General features: G+C 39.2%; 1 protein-coding gene across 1 annotated transcript in view; it reads left to right on the top strand.

The window, feature by feature from the left end:
- The window catches only part of neo1a (neogenin 1a), a 222,519-nt gene that overhangs the window by 161,541 nt on the left and 48,462 nt on the right, over positions 1-12,516 (top strand). The window lies entirely within an intron of this gene.

Here is a 12,516-nt window from a genome sequence, read left to right as displayed (position 1 = left end):
ATAATGGTTTTATTCCTATTAAAAGGATGTGTTGAAACAACATACCGAGGCAACTTTGTTAAAGAAAGTGGGACAAGTTGCTGCTCAATAATCTAAAAAAGTGCAAAGATCCATCCATCCAACAATCCATATAATATTCAAAGAGCACACAGTGAACACAGCCTGGACAGACCTGATAGCCAGAGGCGATTCTTCAAACACAGCGAGCATCAAAGATGCAGAAAGGTATCAAAACCCCTATAGTTATCTCATTCTTAAAGGACATTATTTATTAATTTTCCTATCTGACATCTGCATTAAATTTCTACCATGAACATATGAATGAATTGTTTTGGACACAAGCACTGATAATTGGGCTTTAACTTTATGCTGCCTAGATATTCTGCAGTGAACACGTCTAACCATGCTGGCAAGAAGGGTTTTTATGTACAAGTATGTCTTGACTCTAGTGCTTCATATTCTCATTTTGTTGTTCTTCAAACAGACATCATGAAGTTTAGCAGAAGTTGAAATACAAGAGACGTTTGAATGCCACTCTTTTTTGTCCCTGTTCTGCTGTCAGTCTGCTATCCCACCTGCTGGTTTTGAGAATAAAAATTCATATTCTATAAAATGTAACTAGATCACGATTAAACAACAATGAACCAGCAAAAAAAGAAGTAAAAAGCTGACTAGATTTGTATCTGACAAGTCACAGTGGATGGATTTACTTTTTGTACTACATAAGAGCACCATCCTTATTCCCAGTTCAAATCAACAAGTGAAAATAGGCTGCTAAAAGACCCCGCCCTCCTGCCAGACTTGGCACAGAATAAAAGCCCAGGCCTTCTTCAGGGAATATGGTGTGCTCCATCATCTGCTAGCAGGGTCAAAACCAGGCCAGCAGGAGCCAGCGTGTAATGTTGTGAGCCTGTGAATGTGTCAGCACCGTGTTTTCTGCTGGCATTGTAAGTGTGGCAAGAGCAGCAGGCATTCATGTGGAAATTGACCAGTTAAACATGAAATTGTCTTCTAGAAATTACATCCAGGCATACAAGTTACCCCACATCTGCTACTGCTTAAGAACATATGAATACATCAGTTTTGCCATGTATATCTGATTTATGGTTACTTTCTATTAGAGAACTGCTTTTTTGGGTCCGTTAAGTAAGACTTGCCTATAGAGGTTTCTGACCGCATGGGAAATGACCTTAAGGTAGGAGGAAGCCTTGCTAAGAGCTGGTCAGTTTATATAAATCCTAATGTCTTGGCTACTGCCTGATTGTTTCTTCTCCTGCATTTTATGGAAGTCCAAACATGAAGATTTGCAGTCCATGCTGTGAGACATCAACTACTGTCAAGTTTCTGCAGTTTGTGTTATACACTGTATGTGTGTTGGATGAAGTGTACATACTGAATTATTAGCAGAAAATAAGGCCAATCCCATTGCCTCTTAGCCACCTTAAGCATTTGGCATGCTGAGGTGAAATGCATAGCATATAGCATGAGATCAAGTAATTGACTTCATTATACAGTATTTGCATGGCATTAACATAGATTCTGTAGCTGTGGTGCATATGTGCAATATATATGGTGTCTCCTCTAAGCTGAGACAATCATGCAACAAATGTTTGCATATTGCTCTAAGAAAAATTGTGGCAGCCTGGCTTGGCTGGTGACCGCATTATGTGTGCATATGGATACAGTGGTAATAATGGAACGTTTTTTACTTGAAGGCTTTAAAGGCATTCACACAGGGGGTATTGATGTAGAGTTTTTTTTTTTGTTTGTTTGCTGTTTTCTGTGTGTTTGTGTGTTCATCACAACCAGGCTAAATCTGATTGTAGGAAGGTCTTGGAAAACATCAAGGAAACATATTTGGAAATTTAAAGGAAGCTAATTCTTTAAATATTCCATCCCAGTAGCTTATTTCTAATGAACTTAAATGTTTTTTCCCCAAGCAGCAAGCTTCCCTCCTGCTTCCTGGGAGATAGTTACTCAATCCAACATCTTCAGAGCTGCAATATAATGGGAAGTTTGACTGTGTGGATTATGTAATGAGGCAGAAATGCTTTATTCTACAGGTTAGATGTTACAAACACAGATCAATAAAAAAATAAGTTAGTAATATTTGGAGTTTAACATTGTTACACATTTTCTCGTCACTGTAAATCCTTCATCTTATTTCACAGTGGCTTAATTCTTGGTTTAGTACTGCCCAGAATTATTCTAGGTCTCTTTTTAAAAAACTGCAGTTTCCAAAATTCATTATTTCAGTAGAGTACGACGATGATTCTGAAAATCTGAATAAAGTGATTAAGCAAGAAGAGGCATAAGAAGCCTCAAAGGGAGAAAAGAGTCTCTCATTACCAGTCAGTGTAAGGTGATAAAGTGGAGTTGGAGGACCTACTCTTACCTCCAAAAAACTGAATCAATTCAGGAACATTGATCAACTCCGAATATACCTAGAGTTGCTATCACTGTAAATATTTAGTATGTAACTTCCAAGCTACTGGTGGTTGAACAAATATGGGGAGCTTGCCAGGTGTAGACTTTTTGTACTAATGAATCCGAAAGGGCAATAATATTCAAGTATTTATTATGTTTATCTGATGTCAATTATATTTTGCAATAAGAGACATAAAAATTTTAATTTGACTTTGAGCCCTAAAATAAGCTCGGTGTCCTAAACATGTTCATACAGTTCCTTGCAGAAGTATCCATGAAGTTGTTCGCATTTAGTACGCTTAAAGCTGGAAACTTTAATGAATTTTCATTTTAAACTTATGTAATACACTATCAATATTGTAAAGTGAAAACATAATGATCCATAGTTTTACATATTTATTTAGAAATAAAAGCCTAAAAATTATGTTTTGTATTTATTTTTGACCCCCTCTACTCTGTTACCCCTAAAATATCCAGTGCAACAGTTGTCTGAAAAAACATCTAAGCTTTCTGAACATACTTTTATTCTGTGATCAACATGTGTCCTTTGCATCTTTCGATCCAGTGAAAGGTCCTGACACAGAATGGGGGGTTAAGTTGACCCACTCATGTTACACCTGTAAGACACCCTGGGAGGTAGTCACAAACCCATAACCACAATGAACTGTAAAGGGTTGTTTGGCATTCAGGAACGAGTGGAAGATAAAGGTTATTATCTGCAGCATCAATACAAACCTACTAAGACATGGCTGCCACCTAAACAGGCGGGGTAAAAAGAGCATTAATCAATGAAGCAGCCAAGAAGTCCATGGTAACTCTGGGGGAGCTGCAGAGATCCACAATTGAGGTGGGACAATCTGACAGCTATTAGTTGTACAGTCCATTAATCTGGCTTTCAATAAAGAGCCATAAGCAGTAATGTTTAAAATTTGTCACAACACTTATAGGAGAGCAAACGTTAAAGAAAGACGTGACTGGGAATGTGTGGCAAGAATGGAGAATCACTGTTCACTGACTCTCTCCATCCAATCTGACTGAGCCTAAGCTATTTTGCAAAGAAGAATGGGCTAAAACTTCAATCTCTAGAAGTGCAAAGCTAGAGATATACCTCAAAAGACCACAGTTTCCAGATTTTCATTTGTAAAACACTTTCAAACCCATGTGTAGTGTTCCTTCCACTTTACAACAACGCTCTACGTTCCGTTTTTCCATAAAATAAATCCGAATTAAATACACAGAAGTTGTAACATGAGAACATGTCGAGAAGTTGAAGTTGCGTTAATGCTTTTGCAGGGCACTGTAAAAAAAATTCAGCTGGTTCTCATAAAATTTGCAGTTTGTTCAAATAAATGAAATGTTTGGTAACTTGAGGATGACGCAGAGCGTTCATTTGGCCTTAGACGCTGAGGCACCCTTCAACTGAGGCCTGAGCTCTCCTTGTGGTTTACTCATTCCTGGTGAAAGCTTTAGTTTATTTATGCAGATCACCTAAGAGTTAACTACAAAATGTTACTTTGCCTCGAAAGAAGTAAAACAAAAATCATAGCCTTTACTACTAGAGTCAGCTCCTATTTTAATTGTTTTTAGTATTTTTATGAAGGCCATTGTAGTTATTAGACCCTGCATGAGGCTCCACTGCTTACATAGGTGTGGGAACAGTCTGCCTTTATTTTCTACATAACCCAGTGCACTTCCAACACACACTCACCCGGGATGCCACTGTGATATTTTTGTTTGTGGATGGACCTCTGGGTGCGGTAATTGAAAATAGCAAATGGCGCAAAAACATCACTTTTCCTTCACGCCCTTCCCCTAGCTGCAGGCAACTGACCTCTGTGAGCGGCACCACCAGAGCTGGACCTTTTTATTTTTCCTGTTATCATCAGCCTCCCTCGTGCAACCAAACCTCCCACTTTCCATAAGCTAAATGTGGAACAGGGAGTAGGATTGCAGTGGGAAATGGGTACCCCATTGCATGCGTTCTTAGTCCAATAACTGCGTGTCAGTAGGTCCAACCCAGGGAGGTCACTTTTTTGGTGGGAGTCTGATTAGTGAGACTGTTTGTTAGAGAATCTACAAAGAGGGAGTTACAGTTGCTCTCTCTTTTGCAAACATCCTATTTGACCTTTTCAGGCCTTTTCAACGTTGGTTCAGCTCCACTCACTTTATACATGAATTGTTGCAGCTGCATGTACTCACACATACACAGTTACACAAAGCTTTCTGGGAAATCAATTACTTTATTCCAGGCTTGCTCTGTTCCCCTCAGAAAGGTTGAATTGTGTTTGTGTACCTCCAAGGTAATAAGATACAAAGGCTGGAGGCAGTGCAGACAGAGAGCTTGTTTCCAGTGCTGGGCATTGGCGGTTAATGGCTCCGGAGATGCGAAGTGTCTCTGGATTATTTTTTTTTTTGATGTGCTTGAAAGGTGAGCCCAAGAGGCCTCATTCCCGTTCTCTGAGGCAGCATCTGCAGCACGTGATGCGTATGATGCAGATTTGGGTAGCGGAGAGATGGAGCGACGATGGGGAGAATTTAGTTGCATCTTAATTTGCATGCAGAGTCTGCGCAAGCAGATGTTGCAGCAAGGCGTTCAAGAGAACAAGGCAATCACACCCAAATTTACTCACCAGTGGCCCAAGGATCAAGGGGGGTACACATGTTTGATGGCGAAGGGATGATGAATGTACACACAGAGGATGATTAATTATTGATGCACCCGACCCCTTTCAATTATAGTCCTGGCTTCCAAACAGGGGCGTTTGTTTTGTCCGTGTCAGGATATGTCGATCCTCTGGGTGTTCCCCGTGCTCTGTGGATAACCAAGTCACTAAAATGAAACATTTGCATTTTGTATGTCTAGAGACCAGTGAAAGCATGGAAACATAATTCTCATTCCACACCAATATATGATGGTTAAAGAAGACATTACAGGGTTTATCTGGCTTCATTTTACACAAAATCATAATTTTCTAGCACCTGAACAAGTATTTGATTATTCATTTGAGGTGTGTTTATCCAGTAACAGATGCAATACATAAGTAGAAAAAATAAATGAATAAAACAAATAATTGACATTGTGCAAATGTTTAGTCTTATATTAAAAATGCCCATCTTGTCTCTAAAAGTTTTTTTTGTAGACTAAAATTTTAAAATAAAAAAAAACTTTTTTCTCTTGTTGCAATTAAGTTAAATGAAAACTATGAAAATATACACATTGAAACTCAAATATTCATAGCTGGACATAAGTGTGGTTTATTTGTTCGTAATATGGCTTTTAAAGTTTATTTTAAAGTTTAATGCTCTGCTACTGTGACCTGTTACTCTTCACTTAAGGCTGCCCTAACTTCTCTGCTGATGATTCTGATGTAGGACTTATTGACAAACTGGAGGTCTGTAGCCACGCTTTTCTGCAGCAGCTGGGCACTGATGCGTTTTACCAAACACATAAACAACCATATCATCAGCATACAAAGTCCACCACAGAGACGTACCTCTGACTGGCTCTTAACACACAGGTAAAAAGAAAAGGACCTAAAGGTTTGTGATGTCCAACGTATGGTTTTCATACTCACATCTCCAACAGCCCACCTGTGTTTTTTTTAAACTCCCCTCACTAATAAACAGAAACATGAGCTAGCCTGTGGGCTTTATAAAATTAAAATCAGCTCAGTGCGACTGAGGCATTCAGAACTTCACCACATGGCATCCAGGAGCCTCATAACTCTTATCAGATGGGTCCCGTCCTTTTACATTTGGTCTCTGGGGCCACATTAGAAACAAAAACAACTGTGATCCACACCAAGGCACTTGGAACAATATTTGGGGTCTGTCCTCATTTTTTATTACTTTGGCCTACATATTTTGTGTTTTGTTCAGCTTGTAGCAATACTGTGTACTGACAGTCCATCCATCCATCCATCCATCCATCCAGGGTTGTATTTTTACTCTAAAAATGGTTCAAAAGTCGACTGAGAGCTCTGCTAATTTGAGTCAGGAAAAGTGTGGAAATTAATCATAAAAATGTGCAGAAATCATACTTTTGTCTTAGACCAGAAACTTTGAAAACTATCATAAATATGCCCAGACAACGCGGTCTGTTATTTCTGTCAAGTCAGTGTCACACCAGGAGGCTTTTTTCTTCCTGGATTATGTCAGCGACTCGGCATCGGGGCACCTTGTCAGTTTAAGCTTTTGTGAGACTTGAGTCGCTCTTTAATCTCGACTGTTTGTGATTATCACAGCAAAAGGGAATGTGTGTGGCTACTGATATGCCTCCACCCTTCAGCAAGCTGATACTGAATCTCTGACACTTCCCCTTTTGCCACTGATAAGGTGTCTGAATAAGGCTTTTGTTAGTCCCATTCTCCTATGCAAAGAGAAAAGTCTTCTGTGGAAGTAGTTGATTGTTTCAGCCTTTGTCAGTCCTTGTATCACATTTTTGGTGATCTTGTATTTTAATTTGCCATAAAGTAAACATTTATCCTAAAAATGTTTTTGACACAGCAAAGGAAAGATCCAGGAAAAAAAGACATACCCAGTCATTGTTTTTTCCTCATTTATCTCCGTACCTCTCATTTTGTCTTTGCTCAACAGGTTTTTCTTCTCTTTCTGACTTGGTTTGGTTTGTCGGGCTCATGAAGGAGCTGCTCTCATGTCATGAGCTGTCAGGCTTCCACATCTTTTCTATCTTATCCTTACAGAGCGGAGATAAACAAGATGGCTGAGGAGGGAAAAATAAGACAACCATAGTTGTCAGCTCTTGCTGTAATAAACTGGCAATTTTCTCCCACACATTCTTGTGAAGACTTAAGAAAAATCTAAGTGCTCAGTTCCTGTTTACAATTCAGTTAGATTTGGCTAAAAGAACGTCTTTCCAAGCTGTGTGTTTTTTTGCAGAAGAAATCCAGGATTTCAGTGTAATTACTTGCAAGCTCAGACAACATTTAGCCCTGTTATCTTGGAACTATCGCAAGTTTGCATGAAATATGACAAAGCCTGACACTTTCATATGATTTATTTTGCTTTCATGCCTTTCCTGAATGTTCCAGTGGAAATAAAACCAGCTAATGTAGGGAGAGGGAGGGAAATGTGACGGCAGGCTGACAGTTTTAATTGACCGTCTTCTTTGTGTTTAGCTCTCTGAGCACTCTGTGAGAACCGGGCCTTTTGAAAGTGGAACGCGCTTTCTTTTGCTCTGATCAGTCACCTTTTCTCTGGAAGATAAAAGTACTGATGCAGTAATGGACCATTAGCATTGTGCTACATCTGTCTCTGACGCCATCATCATTACCGAACTACATTTAGACAAGAAAATCAGTCCTGGGAAGAAACCCATTTAGCAAGAACCTGGCACACCCGGATGAATCCTCTCTGGAAAGGCTATCCGTAGTTACAGTACTGGATTTGGTTCTGACGGATTCGGTCATGATATTTGAAAAATGTTCTACCATTTTGTGGATTTAGTTTTTAACGAGTTCTGAAATTATTTAAATAGAATCTCAGGTGTACAAAAACAGCATTATCAGTTATTATATAATAAACACAGATGATGATTCTATTTTCTGCAACATTAGACTCACTTCTTTTTATGAACCATTGCTTAATTGCTGTGGGGCAGGTTTCAGTTGGCAGACGGCTGGCTTCACATTTGACATTAGGGCACATTCACACTGCTGTTCCGGTCCAGGGATCAGTAAAAGTGAGAAAATTCACACCTTCACACTGTCTTATCAGAGATTCTGTTGCTACTTTGATTATCAGTTGTAGTTGTGTGCCTGCACCTCTGGTACTCTGATCTGTTTTACTGTGCAGGATGGGTCACACCGACGTGATCCGCTCCAGGAACCAGACTCTGGCAAAGGACAAATTGTTCCAAAGGTTTGGTGTGAAATCACTGTAGTGCTTGGGTTTACAGAGGAGTTCATAGTCAATACAATAACTGTGAGATGCACAGGTATTGTGGCTGTAAAATAAACCCAAATCATCATGCATCCACCACCGTGTTTGAAAACAAGCCAGAGAGTTTTGTGCCTATATGCAGTTTGGTTTTATCCAAAGATTGTCGTTTGCCTTATGTTTAGTCTCATCTGAAAAATAACTTTCTTCTTGCTGTGGTTCATTTATATTCAACTTTAAAAGCCTAAATTATCTTATAGGCTTTTTCCTGGCAACCCTTCTAGCATTAACTTTACTAAGAGTCCTGTCATGATCTCTAAAGGTGTTTGTAATCTTCCTGAGCACTGCACAGTCTGTCCTTGGGGGGAATTTTTGGGGATTTCCTCCTTTGGGAGGACTGTCTTAAATCTTTTTTATTTTGAATGATGTTTCATGATGAACTTGTTTGGAAACGATGTTATAACCCTTCCCAGATTGTTGGGCAGCAGAAAAAGTTCCTCTAAGGTCATTGCTGATACCTTTCCGCCTTGGCTTAGTGTTAACCAAAGCCTTTTTTGCTGATGACCAACAAACCACCATAACTTCTGTTTTTATAGAGGTGGTCACACTGGAGATCATCAATTTATGCACAGCTTGTCTTTTTGGTTTCACTTCTGTTTTAAAAGTATAAGATTGGCATCAGTTGTACCTTTTTGTACGACTGAGAGTACATATTATTAAATAAAAACCTAGTATAAACCAGATAATTTTTTGTGCTCTCCTGATAGAAATTTGTAGTCCGAGCCAGAACCTTCAAGTGCCTCTCTTATCCGTGAGCTTAGACAGAAAGATGAAACATTCTTTCAAGAAGTTAGCGACTACAGATTAAAATACTGAGGCTCTGATCAGACCTTTTACATGACTAACATTAGTTTTATTTTTGCTTTTACTTGCATTGAATATTTTGATGAATGCTGTGCTACACATGTTTTGTTTCCCAACAGTTCTGTGTACCCATACCTGATATTCCGATCCAGAGTAACCTTCCTCGTTAAGCTTTAATGCCAGTAATTCATTACCTCTGGCACAGAGGCTGATGACACCATTAATCAGCTCTGAACAGAGCTCGGTAACAGCAGCGGGAGGCTGACACCTCCTTACTGTAACAATCCCAGTTGTGCATGTACAAGACAGATTGTGGGAAGGACACCGAAAACTGGCACTGCGTGTCAGCTACCTATAAGTGACGAGGTGTATGCAGATGAAAGCTACTTGGAGTGGTGTTATTTCTCCTACATCGTGTGTCCCCTTACACTGAGTAAAGCTGGCTATACTATACTTGCTTTAACAGTAAAGACTTCAGGTACAGTGTTAGTTGATCTGTCCTGAGAGATTTCACAGACATTTGCAGCAACGAACTGAGAAACTGACCTCAGGAGGGAACATTCCTTTCTGATGCAGCTTCTGGGTTTTATCTGCTTTGCCTCTCTCTCTAGGCGTTGTCCTAAAATTTGTTTCCCTGTGATTTTGTTGTTATTTTTCTTCTACTTAACAATTACGCACTCCCTTGTCTTGGTCTGTCACATAAAATGCCAGTTTGCGACAGTAATGTGATAAAGAGTTTTAGTGTATTAGCTGGAGCTCAGCCTGTACAGTAGCTGTCAAAGATGTAGCAGAATTAGCATGAACTGAGAATGTCTTCATTGTTAACGTCATCTTTATCTCAACTCTCCACCAGACGTTTGTAGAGCCCCACTGTGTTCAGAGGAATCTTGCTTGCAACGCATTTATGCAACCTGATTTTTTTTTAAGCTGCATACAAAGTTTGCAGTAAAATTCTCTTTATCCTTCCACATGCTGATTCTTCGAGGATTGCATTCAAATAAATACTGTAAATTGAAAGTAGTTGACGATGAACACTAAAGTATTTCCTGTGAACTCTCTCTTCAGTCAGCAGGGCCTTATGTCTTTCTGGATCTAACATGTTCTAAATGAAGTGCTTCCCTGTTAACAAAGAGGCTGTAAGCTTTTGTTTATGCCATGGGCCCAGTTCGAGTTAGGTCGCTCTTTGCTATCTGTGCTTGGTGTTTTGCATGTATATAGCTGTCTAGTTGAAGTTAATTACTTAGCATCTGGTCATTTACGCCGCAGTCCGAAAGTATTAGGCTGAGAATGCGTTCTGCCTTGTTTTTGGCTCGATTCCAGCATACAGGATTTGAAATGAAACAGTGGCTCTGAGGCTGGAGTGCTGACTTTTAAATTGTTTTCGGCTGTTGTCATCCTCGGCCATATTAGATGAAGAGTGCAGTCTCTGTTCTTCTAAGACTGTTACCTAAATGACGGAGGGAAAGTAGGGATATTAGTACTTTTTGTAAATGTGTGAAGTAATCTTGACTGACCAAACTGTAGCCATATATGATGGAGATTTTCTTTTTAAATTGGGGAAAGCTGCTCCTGTTAGTGCCTCATCTAGAGCGCAATTTCAACTTTAGTACCTGTTGCTTCACTGAGCAATTATCAATCGATTCTGCAGATAAGAAGGAGCTGGAACTGCAAGTATACTCATGGTAAAACTACACCAGTGAACAGATCTACAATTTTACTTATCAGGACATAATAAAATGGTCTGAATCCCTACTAGGTTTTTAAATAGTTTAAATCCAACTTCAAGTATGTGGAAAAAAGAACATATTCGCTATGATCATTATTTGTCTGACAAAAATAAAGCCAAAATGGAGAATGTGTTTAAAAATAGCACACCTTCTAAGGGTGAATATAAAACGCATGTGCTGCTTATCACATGTGATTGATTGATTGATTGATTGATTCATTGATTGATCATAAAGTGTGAACACCTCAATGACTATAGGGAAGAAATTGTTGCTGTCTATCAATCTAGGAAGGGTTTTGAGGTAATTTCCAAACAATCTAAAGTCTATCAATGTGCATTGATAAAGATATTTAATAGGTAGGAAAATATTTAACAATGTGAGATTCATTGTCGTTTAAAAAATTACTTTCAAGCCACTGCTTACTTAGGACCTGCTAAGGTACTGATCATGGGGTGTAGTTAGATTTTCACACACAGCTTTTCCATCTTGACTTTTTGTTTAATAAAATATATGTCCTGTTTTTTTTTATATTTGGTATTAGATTTAAATCATTTTAGGCTTCGACACTTTTATTATGTCCTGTTAAGTAAATCCCCAAAATTGGCAGAGAGTGTACTTTTTTTGTATGACTTTCTGTACATGGAGCCCATGAACTCAGTGTCACGGATACAAAGCTGAAACTAAACCTCTCTATCAGTGTTTGCTGTTTTTCCTTGCGTTAATGTTCAGAAATCATGTGTGAAGGAAAAGCTTTCATATTGGTTCAATCACAGACGGCAGCAAGCTCTGACAGTTTGAAATGTAAACAAATACTGAAAGCCAAATTAGCGGCTTGTCAACACAATGTGACAAATCAATGCACCAGCGGCCTCTTTGCATTTCAGTACTATTTCAGCATTAATAGTAGAGTTTTAACACAAGGCTGGCTGCGCTCTGATTCTTTATTCCAGCTTCGCCCTCCGGTTGATTTCGCTGACCTCCAAACAAATGGAAATGTCATACAGACTGACGCTTTTCTCCAGTGGGTCTTGTTTCGCTCACTTGCCAGGCAAATTGAAAGCAGATCTTGCTTAGTCTGACCACAGTTTGTTCCTCCCAAAAAGTAAGAAAAAAAAAGTAGGATCACAAACATTTCTGCGGCTTGGGCTGTGGAATGTGACGGTGCCTCATCTCATTGCTCAGATAGCAGAATGTAGACTTCAGGTTTGGTTTCAGGGTGAGGAGTTTGTTACTGTCTCATAAAACTAGATCCTTTAAGGTGTCTGTGTCCCGTTCAAAGCAAAGTCTGCCATGACTGAGAATGTCCTGAAACATGCAAACCAATCATTTTCCCACACAAATGATTGGCTTGGAACATGTTTCTCCTTGAATTTAATGCACTTTGACGTGTTTTGCTCCTGCTACCCTTACATTAGAGAGCTGTGTGTGGATTTGCATGTTTAGTCTCCCTTGTATTGTGCTTTTGTCAGCTCCGTGAGTGAAGTAGAAGTGTTTTATTTCTGTGGTTCCTTGTCATACCAAGAGTCTTTTTCGTTACGTTGTTATTTTGTTTTTTCTGTTTTGTTTCCTTCCTTCCCTCCTTTCTTCCTTTCTTTCGTGT

Source organism: Girardinichthys multiradiatus, chromosome 4 (assembly GCF_021462225.1).
Source record: "Girardinichthys multiradiatus isolate DD_20200921_A chromosome 4, DD_fGirMul_XY1, whole genome shotgun sequence".
NCBI lineage: Eukaryota > Metazoa > Chordata > Actinopteri > Cyprinodontiformes > Goodeidae > Girardinichthys > Girardinichthys multiradiatus.
This window is presented reverse-complemented; position numbering and strand designations above follow the sequence as displayed.